At 41.4% G+C, this 8,518-nt stretch overlaps 1 long non-coding RNA gene across 1 annotated transcript; it reads left to right on the top strand.

The window, feature by feature from the left end:
• The first annotated feature begins 338 nt into the window (after positions 1 to 338).
• LOC119314202 lies at positions 339 to 3,417 on the top strand. Its single transcript, XR_005152231.1, has 3 exons — positions 339 to 694; positions 1,473 to 2,878; positions 3,284 to 3,417. It is a non-coding gene; the product is annotated as an uncharacterized LOC119314202 (long non-coding RNA).
• Positions 3,418 to 8,518: the final 5,101 nt, after the last annotated feature.

Genomic DNA, 8,518 nt, shown 5'->3' with positions numbered 1-8,518 from the left:
GGGTTCTTTTGTACATTTAATGCATTTATAGTCATTTATTGCACAGAATTCAAATTTAAATCACAAGTGCATAAAAATGTTGGTGTTAAAGAAAATCCTATTTATATCCTTTAATATGCCTTATATAAAAAAAGTAAGAAAAATAGAAGGGAAGAAAAAAGAAAATATTAAAATTTTACCGAGTGCAAAAATATCTCACTAAAAAATACATACACCGTGTTTTGATTAGTCAAGATGGCCCTCTCATGGACCACCCATCGGAACTGTTGGATTTGCTTAGATCGAACGGCTGCGGCCCTGCGGGTGCCCTATCCTATTATCTCCTCTCTCTCCTGATCCTTCACACGCACGCCTACCCATCGAAGCCACCGCATACCACGCCGCAGGTCGCCACCGCAAGTCACCTCATGTCGCCGCCGCTCGCCCCTTTCTCTGTAGGTCGCCAACGCAACCCTGGGCCCCAGGATCGTTCCCTCCTCCCCACCAGGCTCGAGGAGGCGGCCATGAGGAGCGCGCAGCCGCCGCAATCCTGGGCAGATCTAGCCGGGGCCGTCGGCAGCCATCCCTCCCTCCGGGCGGCCATGAATAATTGAAGCGGCTTGCGCAGAACTAGCGCATGGACCATGCGCGCCTCCCGCGCTAGGAGCCACCGGTCCTCGTCATCTACTAACATCCACGAGGAATCGATCCATATGTAAGCTATCTTCCAAATAATCCATCCAACAGGCTGCTTGCTTGTTTGTGTACTAGTGCCAAGGGGAGCAAGATGCAAGGACGACATCGAGGGTACATGCCCACTGCTAATTGATTCTCCTGGTAATAATAGTAGTACGTACGTGTTCCTGCCCATGATGGAGATGCATATACCCGAATACCCGTAACATATCCATACATACTCGAATACTCTCAAACTGGCACGTATACATACATACCCGAATACCTGTGCGATTTTTTAATTCAGCTGAATAGGTCTACTGATTGTCAAATTGGGTAGTAGAAATTGTGAAGAGCAACACGGACATGTACTTTACTGATAGGGAATGTAGGTGTAATACATAGTGCTTTTCATGGTAAGGGTTCTAGTACATGTATGATCATTTTAGTGTAGTATATCCCAACTTCACTATGAAAATACAGCAGAAACTTGTCTGTTTATTTCACTTCAGTTATTATATTTCTCGTATCTCAATCTCATATGCTTGTTTGATATAATCCAATGGGTGATAGCATCACTTTTTACAACTACCCATCAGGGTTACCTTTTTATTTAGGTAAATGTAAGACTTCATCACCTTTTACCAAGTATCCATCCTGGTTACATTATGCGCAAAATAGGTTCCACATTTAATTCCAGGGCGACTGCACAGGGCCCCCCAAAATTAGGGTTCTTGTCTGATGCTTTATCTCATATTCGGTTTGTCTTGATGTTTTATCTCTGGTGGTTCTTGTCTGATGCACACTGTTTTTTGCAGGGCCGTTGACGAGGATGTGCGAGGTGGGCGACTACACAGGGCCCCCCAAAATTAGGGGGCTCCAAATCCTGTATATGTGTTCTTCATCGCCATGGATCTGAGAATGCCCGAACTGCTCGTTTTTGTTGGAGAAGAGAGGACATGAAGAAGAGGGACCTGGGTTGTGGGCCCCTTTGGCGAAGGGGTAAGTGCCTACTGCAGGTCTGGTTCAACCAGCTGGACTTGTGCGACTCAGCCACTTCTTCAGGGAGCCACAAAAATCCAGTCAGTACACCTGATCGAAATACGAGAGGGGAAACCCCTAGATGGATTACGTGGTCATGACTGACGGCCGCACCGATACGAGCGCCATCCTTGGTTCCTTTGTGTGTCCTAGGGCGGCGAGGCCCATGATCGCGTCCATGGAGCACTGTAGAATCATTGTTGTGCCTCTGCTATCATCCGTCGCCAGAACAAGCAGTCATGTACGTTTCCCTTGCCTGGCGCATTCCCATAGTCAATGTGAGTATTTTGTTCATATTGACATCACCACATGGCTATTTCTATTTTCCATGTTCCTCTTTTGTATGATTGGGAATTCCTTCTGTCATGTTTATTTGTTGCCCATCTCATGGCTGGAATCGTTCCTAATTAGAGGCACTTTTCTTGAATTGGTCAGTACTAGGAGGCACTAACATGCCAATTGAGACAAGCATGGAAAATAACTTGTACAGTCAATGCTGTACTAGACCACTACAATAGAACAGATGCATTATTTTAGTTTAATTTCCAACGCAACTTGCCCCTAACAGCTACTCCTAGTTAGATTTGGAGTATATATGCAGAGTTAGATTTGAATGAAACTGGCTACTTCTGTCAATGTCAGAACTTTAAGTTTTAGGTATATATGTTATTCCTAATATGCTTGCTTCCCCTTATAATTTCAGTCATTTTGGCTACTTAGATCTTGGTTTAATTTGATTATGTGGCATGTAGTTCATTTGTTGTTAGCCACAGTCCATAGATAAATAGCGTCCAGTTACCTTAATTCACGTCTTAAACATTTTTACTCTATTTTTTGTTCTTCCTAGTTCCAGCTTCACATTGCTGGTGTTTCATGCCATATTCATCAGATCCTGCTTACATGCCTTATGATTAACTTGATTAGTATTTCTGCCACTGTCCAACTGATTCTGAAAGGTATTGAATCCAGATTGAAGAGCAAACTCTATTTGCAGGTGCCAACAAAGAGGATTGACAAATAAGATAGTAGTCCAAACTTGCAAAATACTTTTTTCAGAGATCTAGTCCTAATAAGACTCCAGGTGCAAGGCTAACTGTTATTTCTTCAAGTGCGCTCTAACTGTTATTTCTTCAAGTGCGCTCATACAAGGTGAACAAGGAATTCTCAAATGTTTAAAGCAATGGTAGGTCATGACCTTGCTTTCTCTTAATGTTCACCTGCATTTTATATGTATGGCCTTCATAATTAGCTAGCTGCTTCTTCTCTTTCACCATGTGTTGTTGCTGCATCGAGTCACAACTTTGAAAAAACGAATATGTGCTAGCTAGGGACATGAACTTCACTGAAACTACAGATTGAGTCACAACTTAAATCAACAACGGATGCTTTTAGTACATGTACTTGTGCTTATGCTTTAGACATTTACACTAGTAAAATTGTTCTGATCCCTTAGTTACATGCTTGTTGACACAATATTACTCCAAATAGTCTCGTGATGGTTATTTTTAACAAGGGCTGGAATAATTGTATGGTATATCTTATGTTGGACTCATTAACTAGAACTATTTTTTTGATTTCTTGATTGCAGGATCCAAAGATCTAGCTCGACTGGACTCCAGATCACGGCCAGTTAGTCTTGGCCTTAATTAGGATAGCTAAATTACATTTGATGGATATTTGCTATGAGAATTATGAATTTTATGAATCTATATATTATACTTATGGTTTTGAATATTGTAATTGAATGCCTGTATTTTTTTATGGTTGCAATAGGCTATTACCACAACCCACTTTCGGTTGCCACATGTTAGCACCACGAAAAGTTTAAATTGTCGCAATAGTTTCTCGCAACAAACATTTCACCTGTTGTGTTACGTATTTATCACCACCAAAACTAGTATGTTGCAATTTCCTGTTACGACGATTGGAATATTTGTTGCCATAAGTTAATGCCACAAGTGTAGTGGTTCGTGGCAAAATGCCTAATACCACGAAATCAAGGATTGTTGCCATAGTTTATTGCCACAATTGACTATTGCCATGGAAGAGCATGCGCCACAAAACGACCGTTGTTGGCATAGGTTGTTGCCACAAATGTCTATCGCCACGAGCTATCAGTCGCCATGATTTGTTACATGTTGCATTAAAGCTATCTCCACAAAGCAAATTGTGGCATTTGGTGAGTGTTGCCACGGGAAAATATGCGGCAACTTCCCACATGGTTGTTGCAATAGCAGACTTTATTGCCATGATTGTTTTTTTGTGGCAATAACCTATTACCATGTGTCCAGTCGCAACGGCTGCCAACGAATGTTGTTTCGTGGCAATAGGTACTTGTCGCCACAAATCGACATGTATTGTGACGACCAATTTTGTTGCAATAGACCCGGATCCTTGTAGTGAGGACGTCTAACTTGTTTTTGCACGGCATGTTGTGATGTGATATGGTCAAGACATGATGCTAAATTTTATTATATGAGATGATCATGTTTTGTAACCAAGTTATCGGCAACTGGCAGGAGCCATATGGTTGTCGCTTTATTGTATGCAATGCAATTGTGCTGTAATGCTTTACTTTATCACTAAACGGTAGCGATAGTCGTGGAAGCATAAGATTGGCGAGACAACAACGATGCTACGATGGTGATCAAGGTGTCGCGCCGGTGATGATGGTGATCACGACGGTGCTTCGAAGATGGAGATCACAAGCACAAGATGATGATGGCCATATCATATCACTTATATTGATTGCATGTGATGTTTATCTTTTATGCATCTTATCTTGCTTTGATTGACGGTAGCATTTTAAGATGATCTCTCACTAATTATCAAGAAGTGTTCTCCCTGAGTATGTACCGTTGCGAAAGTTCTTCGTGCTGACACACCACGTGATGATCGGGTGTGATAGGCTCTACGTTCAAATACAACGGGTGCAAAACAGTTGCACACGCAGAATACTCAGGTTATACTTGACGAGCCAAGCATATACAGATATGGCCTCGGAACACAGAGACCGAAAGGTCGAGCGTGAATCATATAGTAGATATGGTCAACATAGTGATGTTCACCAATGAAACTACTCCATCTCACGTGATGATCGGACATGGTTTAGTTGATTTGGATCACGTAATCACTTAGAGGATTAGAGGGATGTCTATCTAAGTGGGAGTTCTTTAGTAATATGATTAATTGAACCTAAATTTATCATGAACTTAGTACCTGATAGTATCTTGCTTGTTTATGTTTGATTGTAGATAGATGGCCCGTGCTGTTGTTCCGTTGAATTTTAATGCGTTCCTTGAGAAAGCAAAGTTGAAAGATGATGGTAGCAATTACACGGACTGGGTCCATAACTTGAGGATTTTCCTCATTGCTGCACAGAAGAATTACGTCCTAGAAGCACCGCTGGGTGCCAGGCCTGCTGCTGGAGCAACACCAGATGTTATGAAGGTCTGGTAGAGCAAAGCTGATGACTACTCGATAGTTCAGTGTGCCATGCTTTACGGCTTAGAATCGGGACTTCAACGACGTTTTGAACGTCATGGAGCATATGGGATGTTCCAGGAGTTGAAGTTAATATTTCAAGCAAATGCCCGGATTGAGAGATATGAAGTCTCTAATAAGTTCTATAGCTGCAAGATGGAGGAGAACAATTCTATCAGTGAGCATATACTCACAATGTCTGGGTATAATAATCACTTGATTCAATTGGGAGTTAATCTTCCAGATGATTGCGTCATTGATAAAATTCTCCAATCACTGCCACCAAGCTACAAGAACTTCGTGATGAACTATAATATGCAAGGGATGAATAAGACTATTCCCGAGCTCTTCGCAATGCTGAAAGCTGCGGAGGTAGAAATCAAGAAGGAGAATCAAGTGTTGATGGCAACAAGACCACTAGTTTCAAGAAAAAGGGCAAAGGGAAGAAGAAGGGGAACTTCAAAAAGAACAGCAAGCAAGTTGCTACTTAAGAGAAGAAACCCAAACCTGGACCTAAGCCTGAAACTAAGTGCTTCTACTGCAAGCAGACTGGTCACTTGAAGCGGAACTGCCCCAAGTATTTGGCGGATAAGAAGGATGGCAAGGTGAACAAAGGTATATGTGATATACATGTTATTGATGTGTACCTTACTAATGCTCGCAGTAGCACCTGGGTATTTGATACTGGTTCTGTTGCTAATATTTGCAACTCGAAACAGGGACTCCGGATTAAGCGAAGATTGGCTAAGGACGAGGTGACGATGCGCGTGGGAAATGGTTCCAAAGTCGATGTGATCGCAGTCGGCACGCTACCTCTACATCTACCTTCGGGATTAGTATTAGACCTAAATAATTGTTATTTGGTGCCAGCGTTAAGCATGAACATTATATCTGGATCTTGTTTGATGTGAGACGGTTATTCATTTAAATAAGAGAATAATGGTTGTTCTATTTATATGAGTAATATCTTTTATGGTCATGCACCCTTAAAGAGTGGTCTATTCTTATTAAATCTCGATAGTGGTGACACACATATTCATAATGTTGAAGCCAAAAGATGCAGAGTTGATAATGATAGTGCAACTTATTTGTGGCACTGCCGTTTGGGTCATATCGGTGTAAAGCGCATGAAGAAACTCCATACTGATGGGCTTTTGGAACCACTTGATTATGAATCACTTGGTACTTGCGAACCATGCCTTATGAGTAAGATGACAAAAACACCGTTCTCCGGTACTATGGAGAGAGCAACAGATTTGTTGGAAATCATACATACAGATGTATGTGGTCCGATGAATGTTGAGGCTTGTGGCGGATATCATTATTTTCTCACCTTCATAGATGACTCAAGCAGATATGGGTATATCTACTTAATGAAACATAAGTCTAAAACGTTTGAAAAGTTCAAAGAATTTCAGAGTGAAGTTGAAAATCATCGTAACAAGAAAATAAAATTCCTTCGATCTGATCGTCGAGGAGAATATTTGAGTTACGAGTTTGGCGTACATTTGAAACAATGTGGACTAGTTTCGCAACTCACGCCACCTGGAACACCACAGCGTAATGGTGTGTCCGAACGTCGTAATCGTACTTTACTAGATATGGTGCGATCTATGATGTCTCTTACTGATTTACCGCTATCGTTTTGGGGATACGCTCTAGAGACGGCCGCATTCACGTTAAATAGGGCACCATCAAAATCCGTTGAGATGACGCCTTATGAACTGTGGTTTGGCAAGAAACCAAAGTTGCCATTTCTGAAAGTTTGGGGCTATGATGCTTATGTGAAAAAGCTTCAACCTAATAAGCTCAAACCCAAATCGGAGAAATGTGTCTTCATAGGATTTCCAAAGGAAACTATTGGATACACGTTTTATCACAGATCCGAAGGCAAGACTTTTGTTGCTAAATTCAGAAACTTTCTAGAGAAGGAGTTTCTCTCGAAAGAAGTGAGTGGGAGGAAAGTAGAACCTGATGAGGTAACTGTACCTGCTCCCTTATTGGAAAATAGTACATCACAGAAACCAGTTTCTGTGACAACTACACCAATTAGTGAGGAAGCTAATGATAATGATCATGAAACTTCAGAACAAGATACTACTGAACCTCGTAGATCAACCAGAGTAAGATCCGCACCAGAGTGGTACGGTAGTCCTGTTCTGGAAGTCATGTTACTAGATCATGATGAACCTACGAACTATGAAGAAGCGATGGTGAGCCCAGATTCCGCAAAATGGCTTGAAGCCATGAAATCTGATATGGGATCCATGTATGAGAACAAACTATGGACTTCGGTTGACTTGCCCAATGATCGGCAAGCGATTGAGAATAAATGGATCTTCAAGAAGAAGACTGACGCTGACGGTAATGTTACTGTCTACAAAGCTCGACTTGTCGCAAAAAGGTTTTCGGCAGGTTCAAGGGATTGACTACGATGAGACCTTCTCACCCGTAGCGATGCTTAAGTCTGTCCGAATCATGTTAGCAATTGCCGCATTTTATGATTATGCAATTTGGCAAATGGATGTCAAAACTGCATTCCTGAATGGATTTCTGCAAGAAGACTTGTATATGATGCAGCCAGAAGGTTTTGTCGATCCAAAGGGAGCTAACAAAGTGTGCAAGCTCCAGCGATCCATTTATGGACTGGTGCAAGCCTCTCGGAGTTGGAATAAACGCTTTGATAGTGTGATCAAAGCATTTGGTTTTATACAGACTTTTGGAGAAGCCTGTATTTACAAGAAAGTGAGTGAGAGCTCTGTAGCATTTGTGATATTATATGTAGATGACATATTACTAATCAGAAATGATATAGAATTTCTGAATAGCATCAAAGGATACATGAATAAAAGTTTTTCAATGAAAGACCTCGGTGAAGCTGCCTACATATTGGGCATCAAGATCTATAGAGACAGATCGAGACGCTTAATTGGACTTTCACAAAGCACATACCTTGACAAAGTTTTGAAAAAGTTCAAAATGGATCAAGCAAAGAAAGGATTCTTGCCTGTGTTACAAGGTATGAAATTGAGTAAGACTCAAAGTCCGACCAATGCAGAAGATAGAGAGAAAATGAAAGATGTTCCCTATGCTTCAGCCATAGGCTCTATCATTTATGCAATGTTGTGTACCAGACCTGATGTGTGTCTTGCTATAAGTCTGTCAGGAAGGTACCAAAGTAATCTAGGAGTGGATCACTGGACAGCGGTCAAGAACATCCTGAAATACCTGAAAAGGACTAAGGATATGTTTCTCATATATGGAGGTGACAAAGAGCTCATCATAAATGGTTACGTTGATGCAAGCTTTGACACTGATCCAGACGATTCTAAATCACAAA

Source organism: Triticum dicoccoides, chromosome 6A (assembly GCF_002162155.2).
Source record: "Triticum dicoccoides isolate Atlit2015 ecotype Zavitan chromosome 6A, WEW_v2.0, whole genome shotgun sequence".
Classification (NCBI taxonomy): domain Eukaryota; kingdom Viridiplantae; phylum Streptophyta; class Magnoliopsida; order Poales; family Poaceae; genus Triticum; species Triticum dicoccoides.
The sequence above is the reverse complement of the archived record's forward strand: the minus strand, read 5'-3'. Positions and strand labels throughout refer to the sequence as shown.